The sequence below is a fragment of the Colletes gigas genome, unplaced genomic scaffold (genome assembly GCF_013123115.1).
Source record: "Colletes gigas isolate AHSC1104 unplaced genomic scaffold, ASM1312311v1 Colletes_gigas_Sc00011, whole genome shotgun sequence".
Lineage (NCBI taxonomy): Eukaryota > Metazoa > Arthropoda > Insecta > Hymenoptera > Colletidae > Colletes > Colletes gigas.
The window spans coordinates 3,232,178-3,257,113 of record NW_025106640.1 but is presented as its reverse complement, the minus strand read 5'-3'; positions in this window follow the sequence as shown (position 1 = coordinate 3,257,113).

Here is a 24,936-nt window from a genome sequence, read left to right as displayed (position 1 = left end):
GAAACCTGTCGCGCTCATTAATCCGTCATGTCGCAAGGAGGGCCGAGCCACGGGTAAAAACGACGACGGGGCCGAAAAGAAGACGGCAAAGTGCTATCAGGAAGTGCCGCGATAATAAGAATTACCGCAAAGGTCGTCGTTGCGCCTGGCGGAGCGGGGCCAGGAAGAAGTCGAAGAACCGGCTGAAACGTTTGTCGAATACCAACAAATTTTCGAGGAGACATTGGAGCCAAGAGGATTCGTACAGAGGCCGGTCGAGCGTCGATAGAGAAGGAAGAAGTCTGCTGGATGAAGAAGAAGAAGAAGAGGCTTCCTGACGCGGTCCAACGTACTCGCAGGATCTTTGATCCACGGTGACGCGGTATAAATAGAAACCCGGCTCCTTCCACAGGCCAAACCACTCTCCCTCCACCACCCTTTTCTTTGCTCATCCTGCTTCTCTTGTTTCTCTACTTCGTTCTCTTCTTCTACCTTTCTCACCTTTCCCTTCGTCGTCTTCCACATTCTTCGCCTTTCCCTTCGTCTTCCTCCACGGTCTTCGGGTCTTCCCTTCTTCATTTTCCTCCCGTCCCGCGTCCTCGTCGTCTTCTTCAGGGTTCTTACGCACCGTCCTTTCCCCCTTGGTCTCCCGACAGCCTGGTCGCTCGCGGTAACCTGTTATTTCAGGACTGCGAATCGCTGGGAGTTTTTGCGGGTCTCCCGGCCCACGGCACTATAAATATCGAAGTTCCTTTTGCCCGTGGCTGTGCTCGTCCGTCGACGTCGGGTCCCGACCGGTGGCCAGGCGGAATCGAGGGCTCCTCCTTCCCAGAAAACAGACTCAGGCGCCTCTTCATGGCATCTGTCGCGCGACGGACCCCTCACAATTAGACAGGATCGCCAGCGCCTCGTACGTCTTCTTTCTCGGCTGAGAGCACGCGGCCCCCACGGATGCCACGATCAGAAAAACGCTGGGACGCGCGCCGCGACTCCTCCCGATCCCTCGCCCTCTCCTATCCGATGGTATTCCGCCAAGATTGCTTCAATTTGCCCGGGATCGCGCGTTTTGGCGGAAGGACCCTTCTCGAGTCCTGCCACCGAAATTCTCAACATTTTTTCGCGGATTTCCATTCCCGGTTCGCTCGGGGAAACCATTTCGTTCATTCGTCAACTTGATTTATCCGCCGATACAAAACGAATACCCGAGTTTGCTCTTAGCAGAATAACACAATTATCAAATGCTTCAAATTTGAATTGCTCTTCTACTGCTTCGACCGAAGACTTTTCGCTTTATTTTGCAGCCTTGATAATGACTTTTGCGACAGCCCGATAACCGCGGCGGCCATCTTCTAAAAGTCGACCTTTTACCGCCGCTACCGAAACTGGTTTTACTTCTGTTTTTATTCGGTTCTGAAGTCAGTTCGGAGATCTTTTTCTATTTCGCTCGCTGAAAAATACTTGTAATTTCGTAAATTAAATTTGTTTTATCACAAATGAAACTTGATTCTTGATGTTACTATCAAAGTAACAAAGATGAAATGAAAGTCTCTATTCGAGGATCGAGGTGGAAACATATTATTGTCACGTCACACAAGTTTGCAATTGTTTTTAAATTGCTCGAAACACCGACTACACGTTGCGTGACAATTATGTTGCCATGCAAATCAGCTCACGCCTCGCGCGTCTCTCATATTCTGTGGAAACACGCTTTCAACCGTGAGCCAACTGCTCGAAACAAATGCGAAATCCTTGCAAATTTATGTGAAACCACGTAAACTGACGCGACACTAATGTGCTTTCTATACATGATTGTACTTGGTTCGGAAGTTCGGAAGAAATTGTGTTTCCATCTTTAATGATTTCGTTTCGTGATCAGAATAGCTGAATTGCGGTTGGAATTGTTAAATTCTTCTGGTTTAAAAAAAAAATAATTCACAATCGGTATCGGTATCCTTTCGATTATTTTGCGCGTATAATTTTTTAGGACACGGATTACACCAGAAAGCTTTTATCAGCTCCTCTTATTGGTTTCACTTTTTTCACGCGTCGTGAATTTAATGCACGACCGGGAACGGGTTGGAAATGAATTATAAATCGATATCGATTCTGCTTTAATTAGAAGCCGAGGGTAACAATTTCAGCGAAGCTAAAACGACTCTCGACCATATTCATTTAAGTTTATAATTCCTCACAGGGAATATTCGCAACGATCCTAATCCTCACTTTTGAGGTATGGAGCGTTCGTAGCTCGTAGAAAAATGTTGCGTTGAGAAAAGAAATTGAGAATACGGAATTTCATGTATTTTTATCCACGTTTAAATTTTACATTTTTGCTCTGTGCAGCTTTCTTTTTATAACTTTCATATTTTCTACAAAATAATTGTACTTTTGCAATTCCTTGGGGTTCGTGGAATGATCTCTTGATCTCTCGTTAGAATGTTACACTTGGTATTCTATTTACTGCAAGAGACTAGCAAGAAGTTGGAACCGATATCCCAAAATACGTAAACTTTTAGACACCTAGTCACGTAGGTTCGACGAATCGTGACCGAAATTAACTGAAGAGGTAACGATCGTTGGAGGAGTCACAGTTAGTCGCGATATTCTAGTGCCGGTTCGGTGAATTCGTTCACCTGTCGTCCGAAAACTTCCTGGTGGCAACATCCTTGCAAAGGACGCGGGTACTTTCGTCGGATTCCCGCGCGGGTCGTCGAAGTCACGAAGATCGTTCCGCGCGAGCACGCGAGGATCTTCCTCGTGACTTCGCGTTCCTGCCCGGCGAAACACGATTGCCGATAATGAGCGGCGCAATTATTTCGATGTCCGCCGATGGGTCGCATAAATATTGACAAAAACGACAATTATTTTCTGCGGTTTTGCGGTGGCGCGCCGACGTTGCACGTACAACGAGGAGAGACCGGATAACGGTCGTCGGCGTTGTATGTGCGTGGCTGATTAATAAATCCAGTTAACGGGGATTTATTTAGTCAGATAAACATCGCGCGCACTACGCCGGGGCTTATCGTAATTAAATTTACACCGCGGCTACCGATCGCGAAACTGTTCGTTCCCTGAATCTTAATTAACGACGGGATCGTGCGCGCGCGTTCGCGCTGGCAAACAGCGCTGGGAAACCTTTCCATCGATTGTCTTTGCGTCTGGGTTCGCAGAACGTTTCCTCTCGCGATCGTATTAACGCCTCTTTTACTATTTAACTGCGCGGATACCACCGTTCTCGGATCCCAAGAAAACGCTTCGTATCTTATATCGAGTCAAACTCGTGGTGCATATACGGGGTGAATATGACAAGGAGGAATAACTCTCGACAGTGATCAATTTTTGATAGTTCTTTGGATACTGTTGCGTTGCTTTCTAACTAATTTCAAATTAAATCGTCAGGCGAAGGGCTGATTAAAAACGATTCTGTGTAGGAGGGTTGATAATGAAATTTATAGAAGGCGTCGACATTTGCAACGCGAAGCGTGTTGCGCTGCGCTCATTGTGAATGTGCGCTTGGCCTTAAAAGTGGATCCACGGTACAACAATGGAGGCCACGATCCCGAGGAAAGCCCTTTTTATCGGTGCACGACAGCATAGTTGGTTGGCGTACGGGGAAAGCACGTCCCCCGTCATTGGTATTCCATGAGCATCTTTCTGAGTAGCTCTGATTCTAGACGTAATTCACGGAATTCTCGTTTCGGACAGACCAGGAATCCCTATATTCCGGCACGTCAGGCGCATCCCCGATGAGCCCCGTGTCGACGAAAATTTCGGGGAACGCTTAACCGGATTTTCCGAATTGTTTCGATTCGTCCACGATACGGGGCGAGGACGTATTCTTAACCTACCACCCGACAGGATGGAAGAAAATTGGCTCCGGTTGATCTTTCCAAGTACTCTGTAAGTTTGATTTTAGGGGAACTCGCCCTAGAACTCTGATACTTTTAACGATATTGTGCCATTCTAGGGGAGTAAACGAAAGTAATATAGAAGAAGAAAGAGCACCAAGACACCCCATGGTTGGACGTCTCCAGGCTCGTGTTTGGATGCAAGGAGGTCATCTTGAATACCTATTGCGAAGGTACAGTGTTCGAGAAGAAGCTCGTTGTAGCTTAAGAAACCAGGTCGAACAGGACACGTGTTTATATAAACTTTAGCTATTGTTTTCCCACATTTGTTGTCCCACATGTTATTTCGATGGGATACAGTATAATAAAAAAAAGGAACCAGGAAATGATATTATAGTTTTATCAGTAATATTTATGTCGATTTTAAGGAAGGAAACATAGTTATCACGATCAAAACACTTCCCATTCGTTTGTGACCTTTACCACAGCAGAAATAATAACTTTCAAATGAAGTTAGTTTCTTCATCTTCAATCAATCAATCAATCAATCTTTTGTAACTTTGTCATTTTTGCGAATTTTACATTAATATTTTAGGGGGTCATTTTTAAGGCCCCCAAGCATTGGAAAGAGATGAAAAAGAAATTTGTTCAATCCATCACAGTGGTTTTACCCCTTAAGGCAATGGTCGAGGTATTCGCTGGTTTCGTCCTAGTATGCGTCGCGGCGCCTGCTCCGCTAGGGAGCCAGGTTTCTCCGGCGCGGATCGGCGAAACCGTTACCTTGCATCCCGGTTACGCCGCATCCGGTCGGCACGTGGGTCAAGCCGGAGATTAATCAGGTCTCTTTGTCTTGTTGAACAGTCGGCCGCGGAGATAACATCGCCGATAGGCCGATGGGAAAAAGCACCGGCTCGCTGGCTCGGGTATCGGGCCGATTTTATCCCCGCGGGTCCCGCGACACGGTAGTGCACCCAGAAGAAAGTCTTGTAACCGATCCATTTACCGCGATGCATACGAGTAGGCCGTGTGTATACGCGGATTAACGAGGCATGCGGCTGGCCGCGATGAAGACGGTCGGACCGGCTTGTAAATTCTGCGATCGGGGACGCGGCAAGGGCAGCTCTCTATGAAGCATATCGCTCGTATTCGAACGGGTTACGGTGTTATGTTCCCGTATTTCACGGATCAAGTCGCACGACGATGGCGCTGAAATATCGACGTGACCCCCGGGAAACGAACAGGGAACCCGTGAGATCCAATTTCGACAGTCCCGGGGGATCGCCTGCGAGGAAACGATTTCTCGAAGACGACGCGTAAGGTCGATGTCTTTTTAGCGATCAAGCCGTGGAATAGATCGTTTATGGGAACAAGACTGTTCGGTAGATAGATCAACGCGATTCAATCATCGGAACCGGCATCCTCGATCGTCTCGGGATAACGTCACTTATAAATACTTAGAAAATTGAGTGAAAAGATTTTTTGTATTTTCGCTCGTACCATTAACGTTGCGTTAGAGGCGCTTCCGTTGAAATAGAAAATCATTCAAGGTGCAGACGTGGAACTACAATACAACTTCTCATGCAACGACGATTCTCATCGCGGAATCATCGCGATGCCTAGGCAAACGTAACTACATAATTATCGTACGTTTGCCGATAACTGCATCTAATAACACACTTCTGGCGCTAGTAAAAAATCGATACGCGGCACGACTTCATAATCACGGTCTTAATTTGCGCCTATTACCGCTATTAATTGCGCGTCATTATCGGCCAATGCGTTCGGGCAGCCGTCGAAGTGAGCGCGGAAGTAAATTTACAAAAATAATGAATCGTACCTAGGCGCGTGTAATTCTTATGATTTGCGTCAATTAAACCGAACCGTTCTCTCTTAAAACGTAATAACCGACTACCTATTCCGTGGACATTAAGGAACGCATTAAACGAAACTGAAGGGGAAATTACAGAGTCCGCGATGGATAACGCGAGGATGCGGCTGCCGGCTGACGGCCGCGTCAAAACCCCTAGGCATCCTTCGCGCCTTCCACGATTCTGAAAAGCAACAGTTCCCTAGTTTTCCAACGATATCTATATCGAACCTCCTAGCAATTAACGTCGAACGCTCGACGAACGCCGGTAATTTTAACGCGTGGCTAAGATCCTCGCCGTAACAGTTAACACGTCATCGATTCTTCCGTGTTACCCGAGGCTCACGGTAGCCTCTCCGGGAACGAGACGGCTTATTAAACATAATTTTTCTCAAATCCGTGCACCCGTTAGACTTTGAGCGAGGTTTTGGGACCACGAGCCTCGGGGATATCGAATCAACTAGAACAGTTAGAAACGGATAATAATCGGGTCGAAAAATCTGATGGATAGAGCCACTGGTTTTACACGCCCGTTTTACATAGTTATACGTCCATAAAAGGCCGGTGGAGGTCGGCGCGACAACCTTCCATGCTCTCCGCATCTAGGACGTCGATCCTTGGCCGCGACGCGAGGCGCTCCTTCGCGATAACTCGCTCCAATGATCCAGATCCATTTACCTAGTTTCCTGGAAACGTTGGCGGGGCGATGCACGACGACGACAGCCGCGGTGACGAGGCTCGTCGCGGACCATACGGCGGGCTAGCGGTCCCTGTTAAGCCTAGCGTACACTCGGACTCGTTGCTGCGACACTTATCGAACAATGTTACACTTTTCATGCAATTCCTCGTCCCTGGAAATGTGGCTAATCCGATTCTGAATCCTACTACCACGTTATTCGTAGCCGATGCATGCTTACAATGTCGTACAACGTCTTGTGGGCTGGAAAATAGAAGTGTCTCGATCAGTACTGACCCTTAAAGTTTCCAAGATTCTTTAAGTGGAGTTTCGTATGTTCTGCACAATAAACTTCGTGGGTTTTTCACGACGCTTTCAACTTGGCGACAACGAGCACGAGTGTGTACCGGGCTTTATCCGGTCGCGCTGGCACGCGCTTGCCTAGTCCATAATGCTTCGAAAAAAAGAAACCGCTAGACCGTCGGCCCCCTATCTAACTGGTACATCGTTTTCGAACGGACCGTTCGCCAGATTCCACGCAAGATTGCTTGACCGAGCGAACCAAGGCTGACCGTCGCGTGGCGGGCAGAAACGCGCGCGCTCCGCTCCATTCCAGTGCAGCGTGTCACCCGCACTTCCGGTAACGCCGTGCCGTACGCTTCTAGCCTCGAACGCGTCGCTCTCACGGTCAAGGTCAGCTGGAAAGCCACGTCGAGGGGGACGATAATTGCCCGGCGTGGCCCGACGCGTGGGTGTGGTCGCAAAGGTTATCGAGCTGCGACGACGAACCGTGGAAACGAGCCTATCGGGTCGCGTTGATCATGGAATTCCCAGCAATTCCGTGTCGAAACGATTCGAGACGGTTCGCGGTATCGAAAGCGGGGGAGGACTTTGCACGATTTTGTACAAAAGACGAGCATCCAGATCAAAGTTCTTTATTTCATGCGTTATATACGAGGGAAATTTTAGAAAATCGCTGCTTCGATTTTTACGTATTTTTAAAGTATTCATGGTGGTCCATGCAACTGTTTCAGGTCATAACTTCGTTATTAATGCATTTACGAAAAAAATGCCAAAGGAAAAAGGTAAATGTTCGAGAAAAAAATTCAGGAAGTTGGACGATTTTTTCGGCGAAAAGAAAAAATTTCAAATCGTTCTCAAAAAATTATTTTTAGCTGAGGGGGTTAATTATAATCATTTTTGGTCAATAGACATACCCCCGAAATCCTACCTACTTTCTAGAAAAAAATTCGAGAAAGTGTGAAATTTGTAGAAAAAATAAAAAATTTCAAATCGTTCTAAAAAAATTATTTTCGGTTGTAGGGGTCAATTATAATCATTTTTGGTCATTAGACATACCCTCAAAATCCTACCTAATTTCTAGAAAAAAATTCGAAAACGTGAAATTTTTAGAAAAAATTAAAAAATTTCAAATCGTTTAAAAAAAATTATTTTCGGTTGCGGGGGTCGATTACAATCATTTTTGGTGAATACACATACCCTCAAAATCCTACTAACTTTTAAGAAAAAAATTCACACCTGACGAACATTTAATACGGACGTATCGTGTACCTCGATAGTTTGGATGTAAGGGTTACTTGTTTACCTCGTCCGTGATAAAACTTTTACTTTCCAGGTTCGGTAACTCATTAGTAAGCTGACACTGCCAGTCGCTAGTCATAGAGAACGTCGAAGCTTGCTTTCAGCCAGCAGTTCCAAGAAGTGGCGGGGATAATTACGCGATAAGTATGGAACACATTTTACAATATTTATAAAAGTCCAATACTTCCAAACAACATAGTCGTAGAAAAAATTTTGGTGCTAGTGTTATGAATATTGTGCAATTTACAAAGGAGTTTTTTGGATCAATTGTATTTGTTAATATTTAGAAAAACTTTACACTGAAACGATAGAAATTTTTTTCTGGTTAAAAAGTTTCTTACCTTCGCCTGGATTCGAGTTCAAGGCGATCGTTTCGCAGGGTCATTTATGGGCGTGGTTGCCCCCGGTTATCGGGGCCTGTTATCAAAATGTGGCAGTTATTTGGAGCACACTGCCTAATTATGGGGCCGCGGACGTTTCGCATGCACACAGGCATTCGAATTGTACGCGAAATCCTCCGTGGAATACACGAGACGATAATCCCGCAAAAATGGGAAAGATAATTCGCATAAAACATGGTTTCACCGTTATTATTCGTTCAACGACAACGTTGGAATGTCTGTTTCGCATCACGAAAGGATAACAGCGGTACCGTGTGAGAGAAACAGCGTTTCATCGATATACCATAATAGAGAATATATAATGTGCGAACATTATTGTTTCTCGAAACAAACGAGGCTCACCCGCGGGGATCGGAATTATAATATTTTCCAAACATGAGCTTTTTCGCAATTCGATTTAAATATCCTACAGACCACAATTTCAAACTCGTCGACAAAAATTTTATTTACACGTCTGCGAAAGTTTATCCGGCTTTTCCCCCCGTCGCGTAACCAGATTAATCAATCCATTTTCGCGACGCGATAACAAATTTCTCCCTTCGTGTATCAGAGTTCGGAGTCCGCATCGAACGATATTTTCATCTCTTGGTCGTCCCTGTCGCGCGGGGTCGAATTAATCTCGTTACCAGGTATAATCCGATTCTTCTTTCCGCGCGCCTCGATTTCATACCGAGTCGGGAGAGGGGGTCTCCCGACGAAATCGTTATCGTTATCCTGGAAATTTCATCGCTGGCTCGGTTAATTGATTTCCTCTCCCCCGGGGGAAAAGAAGGATCCGCCGGTGACCGATCGTTGAAACGCGCGCGTACACGCCACTGCGGACGTAGACTAATAGGGACAATGATCACGTATAACATGGGGGTTGTTCGCCACGCGGTGCGAATAAATTAACGCTGAATGACTACGATCTAACGTTTCTGCGCGCGTTTGTACATTACGTCCAGGCATTCGCTGCCAAGGAAACATTAGCACCATTTGTACTTGAACGAATAAAATTAACCTTATGCTTCCTGTTGTTGTCGCCTTCGATTACGAATGCGATTCTCCAGCCATTGATTTTAGTAAAATTTCCTGCAAATTGCTGTGCGCTCTTCGGTAATAATTAAGGCTCTGTTCGCTCGTTAAATTCAGAGACCATTAACTAATTGTTATCAAATTTTTTTTCACATCGTTTGAAAATTTATTAAATAATCCTGCGCGTAGTCGAGACACATAATGAACGTACTGTTAGAAAAATTGACGGGTGTGTTCGCGAGGTCGGCTAAAAAATTTGCGACGCATCGGGGGAGGAGCTCGTCGGACTAAACATCCCATTAGGGCGCCGCTGTATGCACCATTAACTAACACGTGGTTTTAATTGCTATTCTACGTTGCCCCAATTTCAACTGTTCCTCGAGATCTTCGACCGACATGTGCGATCTCTGGAAACTTTTCGACAAAGCACCATTGTCTCGACGTTTCTACGAAACCATCGAAATTCTGGCGTATCTTAATCGTTCCTAAAATTCGAACGGGTTCTGTGCAGCCTCGTCGTTCAGCTGCACTCTGGAATTTTACCAAAGAGTCCATTGTTATTTTATCGAACTTCCCCTAATACAGAGAAGTTTCCAACCTCTGTCTCAAATAAAAAGCTTCCTTATTTATTCTTTTTACTCGAATAACAAAGATATCAGAACAGGCGAACGGGTTATTGTTTTGATATTAAAAGTTACGATTTTGGCGCACATTAAACTCCGAAACGGCGGTTGTCTGCGGTACCTTCTCTCGCACGCGAGCTACCGAAGGAGACACACCGCGTAATTTCGAAATTGAATCACGGGGTTCCAGGACCTCGAAGCCCCAACCCACAATCAACGAACGGTTCGCTCCGGAGGCCTCGAGCTCCCCGTAAACAATTAATCGTAAATTAATTTCACGGACCGCGCGGCCGCGCCTCCAGCCGTTCCATCAGATTTAATTCGTTTTCCACCGCTGACGGCTCCTAATACATATTCCCTCGAATATTCGGCCATCCTATGGATTATCACGCGCATAAAAGAATCCCATTGTTTCCTTCTCCCGCTCGTGGGAACCCCAGAGATAGGAGGAAGCGTCATTCCGGTAACATACGGGCGTAATTAGGTAATTATTAGACTCTGAGAATTTGATACCCCATCGCGACCCGTTCAACGGTGCTGCTATTTACCGTTTTTTCTTCCCACTTTGGAATTCCTGGCATCCCATTGTGTCTTTCGTTTGGACGTTTGTCCAAAGACCTCGTCCGCGGCGACCAAACATCCGTGTTGCGTAAACTTCTCGTTTGATAAACGTGATTCGATAACCAACGCAGTTACAATAGATTTTATTTATCACGATAAATTTCTCCGTCCAAAAGATTACAAATTTTTGAATCTACGTATAAAAGAGACGCGCTCTGCAGATTTGCATAAGACGTATTGGGGGTTCTGACAGAGAAAATGGAGGTTCCAACAAGAAGACAGGAGACAGCAGTTTTTACAAGCACTTAGTCGACGCACGCAGTTCATACGGATTTAGCAAAAAAGAAATCCTGGAGGGGTGGAGGAAATGGACCTCCTCGGGGGCCCCTTTGATCCTGAAAATTAGCTTATAGTTTATTGCATTTTTTACTGCGCCTTTCATCTCGAGGATCTCACGCGCGCCGGCTAAAATCTCTCATCAATATGCAGGGTGGGCGAGTGTGGAAAAAATGTGGAGTGGGTAGGATGCGAAGGAAGCGAGAGACGACTGGTAACTAGAAAAGAACGACGAGCTCGGAAGGGAGCCATGGAAGAAAAGGGACGACGCGCTTGGATTGCGAATCGCGACGAATGAAATCCACCTTAATCTTGACTCATCAGTCGGGAAGAAAAGAGTCCTTATTAAATTACGAGCTGCGATATTTCTGAGGGAAACGGAATACCTTCGAGGGCACTTTGAAGGTAAAGGGGAATTTTAAGTACGTGTTCTCAAGTATAATATCATTTATTACTTAGGAATACCGAGGGTTACGCGAACGAGATCGTGGAATATTTTTTATTAAGATGGTGCTTCTCTTGGAAGCCATCTCCTTTGACATATTTCGACTCGAGAAACTTCAGATTTTCCGAATGCAAATAATTTGGTACTCGACAACGCGACAGCTCTGCAGGCCCAGCCATTAATAATTTAGAGTATCAATCCGTGGATATATAAAATAAAATTTATGTATCACGGTGTTAATGGGGTTAACTCGCCGCGTCGAGCGCAAAGTTAATGAAAAACGGAAAGCAGCGTCGTTCTTTCCCTCTTCCCCTTGGGACAGGTTATGTTAACTGGTTGTTAATTGCTGGTGCACGCGGAGCCGCGGCGCGCTAGTCACTTTCCGCAGCGAAAATCGCGAAAGAAACGGCGAAGGATGTAATTTCAATCGATTTGTTACGCGCGATCCATCAAGCTCCGCGCGTCTCTCGTCCCGAGAAATGGAAAATGCGCGAGGAATCGTGGCCTCGGGTGGTGAAAGAAAACGACGAAGAGCACGAGACAACTCACTCATAGTTATAAAGCAATCTGCTGCTGGCATTGCTCGGATCGCTTAGAGCGGAGACAAGTGTCGCGGATGAAACGGATACATCGGTCGATTTGTCGCGGGACTGTTAATGTTTTTGCGATGGACGCCGCGTTTTCTCGGATTCTCGCTAGTTACTGGCATTTAGGTCTTCACCTAACGTTTAATTATTCGCGGAGAGGCCTCTCCGTTCCTGGAATCCCAGATGTATCTCGTTCTTTGTTGCTAGACTCTCTTCGGTGGAGTCTCACGGTTCTTCGGTCCGATACCCCATCGAAACACATTTTTCTTTACTCATTAGTAGCAGGTTACAGAACTTGCGGTTGGAACACAAATTGTCCAAAATTTGATAATTGCACCGTGTATTTGGATGTTGATTTTTCAATCGTAATAAATACTTAGCTAAGTAAAGGTCCAGGTGAATCACAGGTCGCCATTATAATATTACGAAATGATATCGAGTAACGAAAAGAGAAAAAAAATTCTTTGTTTTGTTTGAATAATTTTACGAATGTTTTCGACGTCGATCCGGCGAGATATGCAAGCTTCATCGGCCCTGACCGTTCGCACCCGAGGATCCTTCTCGCGTTTAGTCATCCAGCCCGCGGCGATCCGCGAGGAAGAGGAAGAAGAGGAAGAAACTAAGCGGCTGAGATCGCAATCGAACCGGCACGGCCACGACATCGCCGACGAATCTCGACGGAACTCGAGTTCAACCTGGCCGCCTCTGACCGGTTGGTGATGTCACTCAATATTTCCGTTTTCGAAGAATGGCCCCTGGAATGGGCCTACCACGATGACGTCAACGCGCCCTCATCGCTCGGTGCAACGTCATCCGTGCTCCAAGCGATATTCTCCTCGTTCTACCGCATTTTTCGGTCGTAAAAAGCCGAGGAGTCGAGCTCAATTAGCTGGATCGACGAAGATAACAGTGTCGTTTAGGGAAATATTTATGGAAGAAGGCCGCAGGGGGAGAATCGGTGCGTAATAAACGCTGTTTAGTCAAATTGAATGTCGAAAGGATGATGCCATTGTCGCGGGAGCAAACAAACTCCGCATCCTTGAGTTCTTACAATTTATAAATTTTCGATAGTCGAACCACGTAACCATTATTTGGGAAATATTTTAGATATTTTAGAACTCCTCGTTAGAGTGTTCTGATTTATGAATTTCAGCGAGGTTCTAAAAATAAGTACCAAGACGAATTTTAGGCTTTAGAAAGTTCTCGTTCGGTAAGAAAGTGCGTTAATTTCAATATTAGGTCGATCCAGAGCAAACGGGACCGTCGTCTGTTCTTCGAAACGACTCCGTAGACGGTGTCTGTGACCTTGGTTGGTTATTAAACTGAATCTTGTCGTGTTTCAACGGTTCGGACGTCGTCCATATCGTCTAGAATCGCTAAGAGAAATGAGGGAACATCAGGTTCCACGAAACGTGGAACGTCGCGCTATCAAATTTCTCGTTGTAGAACAGGTCCAGGCATTTGAAATTCTTACTAGACGCCAAAGACAGTATGAAGAAGAACGTCTGTCTGAAATTCGAGTGTCTGGGCGATGGTGAGGTTTCGGGACGAAGATCGTATCTACTTATTTAGAATATACTCGGTAGAAAGTTCAATTGCAGTGTCCATTGTACGAGGCACAATTAATCTTTTCTTTCGTACAAAAATGTGAGACAGGCTTAACTTCTTTTTCCCGAATACTGTAAAACATAAGTTAGGATACAGGAACGTTGATTCTCGATGGGTTCCACGCATTTTGAGCGAGGGGGAAAAAGCTGACACGCATGCAAACGGCTGCTTATCTACGCGGAAACTTTGAAGAGAAAGGAGAAGAGTTTTTGAAGTTCGACGAGATCGTATGGATCGTAATGGATCACTAAACAAAAAAAACTTAAATTGCTGATATTAAGACCACGTTCTTTTACATTAAAAATTATTTCCCCCCCGTTTAATTGCAATTCCCACTCTGGATAACGCTGATCCAACGATTCTATCTTTCCCATCGTGGTCTCGTTCCTCGATCCAAGCCTTCTCGCCTCGATCCTCGATCCGTCGGTGATCCAGAGGTTTCGACCGCGTCCGTTCGTAAAACAAAGTTGTCAATTAGTCGCGAGAGCGTCGGTACGAGGCAATGGCCGGTGGCTTTCCTGTGAGATATCCTGCGAGTTGAACGACACAAGAGCGCCCCGGGACCGGATGTCGTCTCACTCGCTTTGTTTCCTCTTCGCCCGCGGGTCGCGGGAAAAGACAGGCGAGGACATTGTCTGCTCGCGGAGCAATGTCAAGGCCCAGCCGCTGACATTATTAGAACGCGGGAGGAAAAGAATCCATCGCGATCGAGTCACCTTCGTCGATCGATTCCCCATTCGTGAAAAAAACGATCGGTCTCGATTGATTTCGTTCCGTTTGCCGGGATCGCGTGACGCGTTTTTGCCGTAAACGTCCCGATTACTTTCCGCTCGATCGATTCCATAGCGATATTTATTACAGCGTCGATGATATCGATCTCGCCGCGTTCAGATGACAAGATACTTTTATTATCAAGTCCCTAGAATCGAGGGAAGTAACGCGCGATTTCCGATGCCCTCGACGCGTTACAACCTAAACCAACAAACCATTGTCTTCTTTTTGCGCTGTTCTCCAAAACAGTACAGGCACTATGTTGCTGTTTTCGAGATCGTTAGCTCTTCGTGCAAGCCCCGCTAATTGTGGACACTTAACAGAATTCGTTTGTGCCTTCATTAGGGAACGGGTTTCTCGTGCGCGGTTAAACGAAAACGGCAAATAAAAAACTTTTCCCGCATTGTTCGGCGCGCGAGAGTTTTTACGTTTCGCGAAGGGGGACTCCATCGAGCGGAACGTAGAATGTTTGAAGAGTAACATCACCGATTGTGAAGTTAAATATTGACGTATCAATATTGTGCGTGTTTGTATTCGATTATAAATCAAAATATTTGTGACACGCAAACTATCGAGGTACACGACACGTCCGTATTAAATGTTCGTCAGGTGTGAATTTTTTTCTCGAAAGTCGGTAGGATTTCGGGGGTATGTGTATTCACCAAAAATGATTATAATCGATTCCTGCAACCAAAAATAATTTTTTTAGAGTGATTCGAAATTTTTTAATTTCCTACTCCCTGTTGATTTTTCTTAAGAATTGGTTTTTCATTTCTAATAAATTTGGTTGACACTGTACGGAAATATTGTCTAATACTTTTTTTCGGAAATAAAGTTGAATGAAATACATTCACTCCTCCGGTATGGCAGTCAGATTGGGCCACGAAAGTCCATAGGGTGATTCGCGTGTCGATTGATCTTATCGTAGATCGAAAAAGTACCGTCGCGTTGGCGATCTCGCCTCGTCCATAATCTATTAAGGATCGAAGATACGTGTAATCTCGAGATCCTCCCCTGTCTCGCTCGTCAGCGGTGCGTGAATGAAACGAGGAGCTGTCGCGTGACGCGTCCCGGCGCACGCAGGACGACGTCGTCCGTCCGGCAGGCCGAGCACGCGGATGATTCATAGGACGATAGCAGGTGGAAAAAGAGAAGCGTCGAAGAAGGGCGGCGACGTCGAGGGGGGACGGATGGCCGGGCAGCGTCGATGACGACGACGATGAGCGCGACGACCGAGGCGGATAGAGCCGCGATGGAGAAGAGTCTTTGGTATCATCGCCTATAAATACACGCGCAGCCTCGGGCAAGGACGTCGTTGGTTACGGAGGATGATCCTAGACGATCGTCTTACGACGATGCTGACCTCCTCGAGCGGATCGACGTGCGCCGATCAGACAGTGGAGCTCCGCTAATTGGTGTCTTCAGCAAGGCAGAAAAGGGATCCCTGGGGCCGGTAATGAAGGGTATTACCCCCAGGGATTTCAGAATCTATACGCATGCCAGCCCGTAGGAAACCGCCACGGTATTATCCCCGGATAATGACTCTTGGAACATCGTGCACGCGGAAGGGACGGAAGGATCCATGGTTCGTCGTCGATTCCCGCCCAGACCGCCGGAGTAACGGATCAATTCCGGTGGCGTCGGTTCCCTCGGCTTCCTTTTTTTGATCCTAGACGACGATTAGCGCCCGGAGACATTGTGTTGTCGCGAGAATCTCTGGCCGAATTAACGAGATTACGTCGAAACGCGAGTCGCTCGACAGTTCCTCGGGAGCTTGGATCGCTCGCGGGGTGGATCGTTCGCGGTAATCGAACCATGATCTCGCGATCGCGTGCCGGATTTTTTTCGATCTTTTGCGCTCCGCTGGGCTTGTCATGCGTCGAGGCACGTGGAATTCGAGCGGAGATTGATGCTGGAGATCTGTTTGGCGTCGAATGACGAATCCTATTCTCTTCAAACCGATCCGTAAGCTTTATTCCTTTCTAATTAACGTGATAATCAACTCAGAATTCGAATTATATACAACTGATCGGACGAACGTCGTAAATAAATCACAGGTTGTTTTCGTCGTCCGTTGGTCGAATAAAATGTTGCCCGTCTCTGATTGCAGAGATATGTGGAGTACGATTTATTTGGTCGACGATTTTGGAACCCTCTTCGGGTCCGAAATTAATTCTAGCTGGAAGAAAGAGAGGACTGGAAACCTGGGATCCGGTAACATAAACTTGTTTGATGACCAAGAATTAACTAAATTGAGGTGGTTTCTTAATTTAAATCGTTGCATCCGAGTGTATAACGTCTAAATTTGTGAGCCAATAGTTATAGGTCAGGGCGTGAAAAGTAGGGGGATATAATGTTTTGACAGAAATTGATGATACGAAACATTTTAGTTCACCTTGATGTGGCGAAGGCCGAAGTCTCTTTTTTTTCTATCTAAAATTAATTTTATACCTGTGGAAGGCCTACGAGAAAGAGAACCGAAATATCGACTAAATAAATCATACTCCCACGTCTCTGCTATTTTTATTTATTCTTAAAAATTCAGACACAAAGAATAACGAAGACTTATACTATAGATACATCCATTCCTCTGTTTCGTAATGTACCGTTTGAAAAATTGCGGATTTCAAGATTGTTTAATCGATTCTGTTACGTACTGTGTAGAACCACTACTTTTTACGCGAAACTTCATTAAAGCAATTAAATAGAATCACGGAATCCGTGACGCAGAAGCGATAAAAAGTGGCGGCTGTAGTCGGAATCGAAGACGCGAATCCGTGAATTACTTATATCGATTACTATCGTCGTTTATTATCGCTGACGTAACTCACGGGCTATGTTTCACACTGAATAACAACAACGCGGAGTTACGATCCTCACTTTCTACTCGCTGACGCGGATGCCAGGATGCCTCCGGATCTTTTATTGCCACTGACTGATGGCTGCCAGTCCGGCATTGAAATCTCCAGTGAGAACGCATTCCAAACTGTTTAATTGTCGACGACGGAACGTTCAAATTTGACCAAAGACAGGCCGAAGCTAATGGTTCAGGAGAATTTCGAACGATTCGTCGAAAATCGACGACAGTTTTCACGTTGATCGTTCCCCGACATCTTGGATGATCCAACAGCGGATACGAATGGCGTTCGATCCCTTGGAGCATTTATCAAGCGCGATCGAGAAAAACGAAACGGTGGATGCGTCAGGATGCCGGGGCTCGATTAATCGGTGATTGAGTTGCAGGAAGACAGTCGTTTATTGGCGTAATCGATATCTTACTGGACTAATAAATACATCCTCGGAACGGCGTCGTGCACTGTTCTCTTTGCGCGGTTTTTTTCTTCGTGAAATCCGCGATTCGAGGAAGAAAAGACTTCATCGACGCAACCGTTACGTTCTTGTACGCGATACGTATCAATTCGTCTATTTTGATATTATCGTCGAACGGGTCAATCAACGTATAAATATTATTATCACGAAGACGGAATTTTGCTCTTTTGTCCGTTGATGCGTCGTCGTACGTTGCGAAATCATCGTTATTTATCTTGTTGTTTGTCTGGAAGCAACGTCCGCACGCGCCGCTTAAATATTCGGCTATCGACCGATTCAAAATACTCGAGTTTAGACCACTTCTTCAAGTTCAACGACATTCTTGCAAATTTCTTTTCCACGATTTCTCGACCGAACGGCCACGCGCCGTTCTTCCGAAACTTCTGAGCCCTTAACAAATTACAGTTAATGTTGCAGTTTTGATTTTCGTTTGGTAAAAATTTGTATCTTCCTCTGAGACGTCGAATATTTATCAGAGAGTACCGAACATTGTTCATTTGTGCACCGAAACAATCGCAAGGGCAAGGGTCTTCGTATTTCTCGAGAACGTACAAATCTCTTACATCTCGCTATACCTGGTTGCACACAGCTGTTGGTAATCATGGGAGGTTCAAGTTGCAACAGCAAGACAAATGTTGGGCATTTCGCGAAATCCATTTATCCGACGCGCATAATGTTGAGGCAGCGAAAGCTGGCTTAAGCACGAATAAGATATGAAGTTGCATCGCGGTTATGTGTTCCGTTTACTATCAAGAGTTAGTCACGCTTATTTACAAATTTATCATTTCCACACCCAATTCATCATCGATGTATTAACATCGGATGCCATTATTTGTTACGATCGTCCTGTTATCGAGTAATTTATTAGCATAAAGTTTCGTTCGTATTCTCACGTTTCTGTCGCGATGTATAGAAATTCAGGTTTAGCTTAGGAAAACTGGTACTTGGCATTTCTATTACTAAATCTATTCGAGATAGTTTAAAATTAGACACATTTATTTTCCCCGGGGCAGTTCAGGTTTTATTTTTGCTAGTTCCAAAATCGAAACGTCGAAGTTGTCGATGATGCTCCAAAAGTAACGAGCAACTCGACGGTCAATAGTCACGAGTACTCCGGTTACGTGTACAGTCTCGTTTTATCTTTTTCTTCGAGGGTGTTAACACTTCGACGTTTTACAAACACAGCTCGCTCGATAGCATCATAAAAACGCGCCGACCGAACAGTTTTAAGTCAAATATTAGTTCGTTAACGTATCAACAACACCTTTTCTGCCGACACTTCCGCGCCTATGACAACTAGCCATTAACTGTAGTCGGAATTAACAAAAGTCTATCAAACAATAACAGATCAATGTCCGTAAATACGAATATAAAAGAGGACAGTATAATATAAATACCTACAGACAGCGTGATTTTAAGTCTATCTTATTATTTTTATTTTATTTTCGGTTATTTTACGTCGTTCGTAATGACTGTAACGTTATTAAAAGCTATCGTGGTTCGTTTGTCGACAAGTTTTTTAAAATGTCAACGTACTAATACAAACTCTTTTTTGGTGATTTCAATGCATGGAAATAGAACGTATCTCGTTTAAGATTGATATTCCTAGTTACATATTAAAAAGTTGAATTTGTCTCGTCCGTCAGAATGTTTCGAGCACATTTAAAAATAGAAATATTTCCCCCTTCGACGGCTCGAGGGACTCGCCTTCTGTCTATAAGGAAGCAATTTACAGTAGTTCCAGGTACAATTTGCTACCTATCCGTCGAGATGTTGCGGTGTTCCATATTACATACGTTTACTCTGCTATTCGCAGCATTAACGTCCATTTTCCAATGAGAAAAATTACAGTACCACCTTGAAAGTGTTCAGTAGCGAGTGCCAGTCGATCGACCATCTATCGCTGTCGATGAACCGAGCTTTGCGCTTCGTCTCGAAATAGAAGGCGAACGACGTCACGGGAGAACCGTTGTACCAATATGCTTTCTCCGGTTATCGATTCGGGGAATGGCTCTTCTCGGCTCGTTTTCGACCAGGAAATGTCGATGACCCCCAGAAAACGAATTAAGTAATCCCAGCGACGGGGTCCCTTCGCCTATCTGGGGAAATCCACGGGCGTTCTATGTCGAAAGAAATCGAAAGGACCTGTACCCAGCGTTCACCGCCCAAAGAGAAAGGAAAAAGGGTCAACCACCTTCTCGGTTGTGAAGTGCCCTGCCAAGAAGAATGGTGATTACCGTAATGGTAGTCCTTCTCAAAGCTCTTTCTTGGTCTCCGACTCTACGCAATGGGTCGACGACCCCGAATACTCAGGAATTTCTTCTAAATTAGTTCGCGTCTCTATGGGCGGAGTCTCTTGTTCACAATTCTTTATACCCAGTTTCCTGTAGTTCACTGAACGAGTGGACCAGGGGTTGGCTAACCACGAATGCCAGCAGTCGTAAATAGTTTCAATAGTAGCCTAGAATTTTTTCGAGCAATTTTTATCAACATCCCTCGAGATTCCTCGAGGACTACCAAGCCCAAAACTGTCGGTAAACACGATCGACAGCTCGTTACGCGCTGAGTTTAAGTTCGCCGTTTGCGATAGGCTTCGTATTCGCGTTTTTCAGACGTTTGGTAAAAATTCATTTGATAGAGGGATCGTAATCGATGGCTGGGAGGCTGATGTCATCGCTGTATCGAGCGTCCGTGATTCCTGTTGCCGGCTGCGTCCTTTAGATCGGACCGCGATTGTCTCCGGAGAAATTAACCGTTAGCTCCGGGAATCGATGGCTCGTCGCGTTTGATTTACGTCCGTCGGGAGACGGTGTTCCGAGAGGTTCCGTGAAATCCGCGGCGGAAAAAGATCGGGTTGGCGTGCACGAAACCGCCGCTCGCCGTGAAATAAGTTAATCGCGGTGTAATTGAAATATTTCTTGTCGCCCCGTTTGGCCGTTCCCCGTTGGTGGCGAGCCTTATTTATTGCCCGATGAATTATGAAGAAGCCGCGAGAAACGTGGACACCTCCTAGGCAGGGCCCCGTTTATTTATTAACCCCTTCGGTGGTGAACATCATAGCTCAGAACGTTGTTCAGGCGAGCGGCGAGCTAATGCGCGCCGTGGAAGTGAATACTTTATCGTTCGACTTGAGGCGCAGATAGCGCACTAACTAAGTGTACTATAAGCTGTTTACCAGACATTTTTCCGATGTTACGGCGATCAATGAAAAGAGGGAAAATTTATCGCGCGGATAAAGGGAATATTATATCCTTCGATTCCGCGAGGGTTAATTGCCGCGCATTAATTTACATAAAACCGTGAGATTTACGGCCACGTGACCGGACAAATTGTTGGGAAAAGATTCGCCTGGACTTGGGAACCTCCTCGGCTCTACGAAAGGAATATTTAATGCTTCTACGAACCGGAGAGTCGTCGAGTAAAAATGGAATCAGAACGATAGTATCTTTTCCGTGTAATCAATAATAGTGAGCAATTCTATGTTGCTTCTTCCAATGGCTAGTAGTTGCTATTTTTTTAGCAGCGTGTCGGAACTAACGATTCGCCTCGTTCGAGACAATTCAACGACGAGAAGTCGTGGAGGAGTCTGGCTTCAAAGAAGGTAATTGGCCCCGTGGTGGGCGGCGGGGTCGCGTACATAGTTCTGTTTCCGAAATAGTAATCAGTGTCAAGTTACAGCCTTTGACGGATTGACGAGGGCTCGTAAACTTTCTTTCGCGGCGCGACACGTGAAGTCACGGTTTGGGTCTACTGAAGCCGCCGCAAACCACCCACCGCGAGCAACCGTGGCTCTAGTTCGTCCCGTGTTTACGCTGCTCCGAATTAGGTTCGATGACACGGGACGAACACGATCTAAAATTTTCTCCATCGACGCTGCGTGGTTATTTTCGTACGCGAGACGGATCCTCCCATGTCCGCTTAATTTGACAGGGAAGCTTCCGTCGTCGCTGGAACGCACAATTATTAACCGGAGACGCCTGCGTCTAATAATAACGCAGTAAAGATTCTTAAAATGAACATTGGTTCGTTCATCTTTCGTACAGACACCAGTTTTTTAAACCTCGTCTTTCACTGGCTTCAAAGGTGATATGGATGTTCATTTTACTAATCATTACTGTACCGTGACCAAAGTTCGTTCGCGTTCAAAGCAGACACGCAAGAAACTAACGCGTTTATTAGGGAAGTCACCGGAATATTTTCGAGAACGGACCATTTTTATTCAGGAAAGGAACCGATAGCCCGTTTCGTTCGCGAATTCGCGAGCCGAAGCGAGTCCCATAGAACGAAGGGAGCATTAAATACCGTTCGTCGCGACGATATATCTCCGGCGGTTAGGCATTTCGTGGCCGAGTATTTGGTTACAGACCGCGTAGCAATCTTCTTGATTCACGAGACAAGTCGCGCTAAACGACGTCGTTCAATTATATTTATATTTTTGCTAACGGCCCATTCCGCGGGGATCGTGCACCGCCTGGGCAAATCCAGTTCTTCCTTTTCCCACTGAAATATCGATGCCGCTGGCGGCGTACGCGCATCCAAAAAAAGAAAAAAAAAGAAACGCGAGTCTCCGAGAGGGCAGCAGTCCCGATTCCTCACGGAAATGCATCAAGATGCACGTCATAATCCGGCCCTCGCGGAACACGTTTCTTTCCGCGTTTCACCCGATGTTGCATGGATACGACATGCTTCGGGGAGGGGCCGCCGATTTTCGAGCTCCTTTTTCGTGGCTGGCAAACGGGCCCGCGGTCGGACAATTTCTTTTTACGCGCTGCAGCCCGGTTGCATTCAAACGGCGCGCTCACCGGTTTCGGGAAAAATTGTAAAAGCGCGCGCGCTTCCGCCAAACGACATAAAAACTTACGACAAAAAGGTAACAGCGACTGGTCAGCGATTTTCTGGAGCAGTAATTCTGGAATTTTTCCTGTTCCTTTTTAATTTATTATACAGGTAAAAGCCATCAGTGTAAGACAGAAGATATAATGATATTTTTACAGTATATAATATAGAATAAAATAGAATCGATACTTTTGTAGTCGGTGAAATTTCATTGACGGTCAACAAGTACTAACTTTAGATTCCTAACTTCCGTTTATGTTTCCTTCGTGAAGACATCGTTTAGGCGAGTGAAGGCTGCGAGCTAGTTTTAGAACGAATGTAAAAATTGTACTCGTCGATCGTGAATGAAATTTGCTCGACTCTGTGCCATTGATGGTTTGATAGAAAGGATTGAAAGAGAAAAACGCGACTGCACGTATCGTTACCGTTCAAAAAGCGTGTCTAATTGCTTTACATCGGTAATAATGTCTCGTGATATTTCGACTTTTGTATATGATATTAAAAACTCGTATCCATGAGAGCCCGTCTACGAGACATCAAAGAATTATTTCCAACGGTGCGTCCACCAGTCTTACTCTTGATAGCATCTCTTAAGGGCAGACCTCTGCGGTGGACATCGGGCATTAGTGGTACGGGCAAGAACTATGCGAGGGAACGACGACCGTTCCTATCCACCGATCGTTTCTTTCCGTCCGACAAGCGAAAAGAATCCCGCGGCGAGGCGCGCGAGCTTCCTGTGGGAGGTTAAAAGCTAAAGACACGCAGCCGCGTGCAAGAAACAGGATTCTGAAGCTTAATGACAACTCGGGGTGTCACGGTGCGCGACGCTGTTATTGAAAACGCTAATGATCTTACTCGTCGATAACGGTCCCCCGAGATTGCTTTTAGATAACGCTGCCAGAGGATAATCGCGGCTGTCCCGATGAAGTTGTACGGACGGCAGCGATGCTTAGAAAAATCGACAGGAATCGGGATATCCTACCAAGGTGTCCGACGTCCACGTTTCTTGCCACGACTGCGCGCATTAATCATACGCTCCGCAAACGCTCCAACTGTCCCCGGCGATTGGACATTAACCCTAGAAATACCATTCCGCGAACCACTGCGTCCTAACGCATAAAATTATACAAATATTATTCCAATTTTCAAAACTTCAAGCACTTTCTTCGAATAATTTCATTTCGAATTAATCGATCCTGATCCTACTGTTCGAGTAAAGTTTGCACGTTATAAATTTATGGAGCCTTCAGTTGGTGAAACTTGGTACCCAAAGTTCCCGTACGGTTAAGATTAAAATAAATCTCTGTTACGTGATCGAGTTTGAGCGGAGTTGATCGAAGACCATCGAGTTCTGGCAGCTTCCAAGCTAATTTGCAGGTTTCTGGCGAAAGGAAGCGATAAAAAGCAGACGAACGTCGTAAGATCAACACCGTGAATAGCAGACAGGGCGTTTAACGTTGTCGAATCGATAAACAAATCCCCGATCGTTTGACCGCGCGTGTTTGATCGTTCAACCCCCGCGCGTAAAAGGAACTCCGATGCTTGTCGCTCTATTTTACCGTCCAGGTCCGACCGATTCCTCGCATAACTAGCTCAACTGTTGCGTGTACCCGCCCACGCGAAACCCGTTTCCACTTCCTGATCGAGATTGCCAGGCGTCGTCGCGTGCGGGCCAAAGCAACAGGGAAAATCCGCGACGCCTGGCCGCGTGGAGTAATTTGTACGCCCAGCCGGCGTTACTTACGAACGCGTCGACGTATAATAAAAGCAAGAGCGTATCAATTATCGAATTACAACGAGTGGGCGCGCAACGGCGACTCACGGTACGGAGACCTCGACGCTGCGCTCATTCGGGGACTTCGATGCCCGATAAAAGTGTCGAAAACCCAACGTCCATTGCTTCGAAGGATTCACGATGTTCTTTTTCTATTAACTACTTAAAATTTCTCAGATGGACGTTTTGCTAAATTCTTTTAACGTGTGTTCTATAACACGTGGATGACAGTCCCCATTGAAATTTCACCACAGAATAGTTTTATGTATCTTATCATTGCAAATTTGCAAATTTTGCACCTCGAAAATGAACAGTGTTTCGGTCGAATTTCGATGTAGTTTGGAAAGTCCACGTTCGCGAAAATGAAATGGCAATGATTACCTAAATGATCCTCCTCCGGTGGAATTCCAACATCGAAGCGTTCTCTGTCGGTAGCAGGATCGCAACGACTTCTTCCCAGCTATTTGCACTCGAACATAGATCACTGTTATCAATTGATTCTGAACTTAATTGGAACAGCGACTGATCCGAAAGGATTACGCGCGGCGATTGCATAAATCCGTCGCGATTCCGCTCGGAACGCAGGCGATCGAGAGGAGAACAGCGCGGACACGGAAAGACAGATCGACCAAACGACGGGCACTCGATGTACGGCGATGTTCGACGAGGAATGCCAAG